The sequence below is a fragment of the Camelina sativa genome, chromosome 7, assembly GCF_000633955.1.
Source record: "Camelina sativa cultivar DH55 chromosome 7, Cs, whole genome shotgun sequence".
NCBI lineage: Eukaryota > Viridiplantae > Streptophyta > Magnoliopsida > Brassicales > Brassicaceae > Camelina > Camelina sativa.
The window spans coordinates 28,423,366-28,425,283 of record NC_025691.1 but is presented as its reverse complement, the minus strand read 5'-3'; the positions used below and the strand labels follow the sequence as shown (position 1 = coordinate 28,425,283).

General features: G+C 27.2%; 1 pseudogene; it reads left to right on the top strand.

Annotated features, from left to right (window-relative positions):
• The window catches only part of LOC104705034, a 2,596-nt pseudogene continuing 1,386 nt past the window's right edge, over window positions 709-1,918 (top strand).

The following is a 1,918-nucleotide window of genomic DNA, read 5'->3' as shown; positions in this document are numbered from 1 at the left end:
GTTTCTGCTTCTTCTTCTGCTTCAAACCCTTCTCTAGCTCCTGTTTACTCTTCCATGGCTACATTCTCTCCTGGTATTATTTTTCGTTGACTTCATTTCAGTTTTTTTTTAATAAAAATTTCTTGGTTTCTTGATTTGATCTATGCGTCCTCGAGTTTCGAAAAAAAAAAAAAGATAATTTTGTTTTTTTTTTTAAATTAAATGCTATTTATGAGCTACTCTCTTCTTGTCTTTTTGTTTTTATTTTAATTGGAAATGTAATTCTTATCTGAAATTCATTCTTGAATTTAGAAACTTGGGTTTGATTTAGAATTTCAAGAACCATACTTGAGAAACTTGACAATTGAAACCGAATCCTTGTGTTTTCAGGAATTCAAATGGGAAGTGGTGAAGAAGACATATTTGTTGCTCATAAGAAACTTCTGATTAGTCTCATAATCAGTTTCTCTTCTCTTGGCCTTGTAGTCTTGTTCTGTTTAGGCTTCTGGTTTTATCGCAAGAACCAATCTCCAAAATCCATCAATAATTCAGGTAATGAATCACTAATTAATATACCATTTAGAGTGTATACTGATGATTTCAAGTTTCTTTATTGATTTTTATTAATTTCAAGTTTGTTTGAGATTATGCNTGTAATTTTCTAGTATTAATTGATAAAAATATACAGAAAATCATCTATTATGATACAAAAAAAAATTCTATAAAATCATGTATTGTGATACAGAGCAAGTATTATTTACTCTTGTTTAGATTTTCTTTTCATTACATCTTTACTTACTTTACAGTTTCGTAGGAAACTAGTTTACTTTTCCAATAGAAAAAAAAAATTACAACTTTGATTTCCCTTTTCCCTAATTTAAATTTCTCTCTTTTTAATGTCTCTTTAGTCACTAGTAATGCTATTAAAGATTATTTATTAATTCTTAACATTTTTGTTTCAAATAAAAATGTATATATATATTTTTTCAACCTAACAAAAAAAATGTATATATATTTATGAAGTTAAAATGTTTAAAATTTTGCATACATATTAAGAGTTATTTTACGGCTCCTAATATACCATTGTCTGTAGTTATTTATTTATTTATTTTCTCTCTAATTTAGAAGCAATATAATAGAAACAAAAATATATTTTCTGAATTATGAATAGAGAGAGCCATATGGTACTAAAGCTCAAGCTCTAATTTCTCAAAAAAAAATCAATTAATAATCGAGTTAACTTATTAATAGCAAAGAAAATATGTGTGGTCTAATCCCAAAACTTTTCCTCCTTAGTTCATCACTTTCATTTCTTTGTAGAGAAAAAAAAAAATATCNTTTTTTTTTTTTTTTTTTTTTTTTTCAAAAGACACCTTTCTATTTCCCTCCATAATTTGCAATAAAAGAGAGATTTCAAGAAGACAGCGAGAGAAGAAAGCGATAGTTCGTTCACTCTTCGCTTTCTCAAGAATCTCTTAAACCCCCCCCAAAAAAAAGTCTTTATAGTGAAACCCATCAGAAACTTTTCTTTTCTCAGCAAAAAAACAATAATGAGAGACCTTCTTCTTCTTCTTCTTCTTCTTCTTCTTCTTCTTAACATCTTCATTATTGTTTCTGCTTCTTCTTCTGCTTCAAACCCTTCTCTAGCTCCTGTTTACTCTTCCATGGCTACATTCTCTCCTGGTATTATTTTTCGTTGACTTCATTTCAGTTTTTTTTTAATAAAAATTTCTTGGTTTCTTGATTTGATCTATGCGTCCTCGAGTTTCGAAAAAAAAAAAAAGATAATTTTGTTTTTTTTTTTAAATTAAATGCTATTTATGAGCTACTCTCTTCTTGTCTTTTTGTTTTTATTTTAATTGGAAATGTAATTCTTATCTGAAATTCATTCTTGAATTTAGAAACTTGGGTTTGATTTAGAATTTCAAGAACCATACTT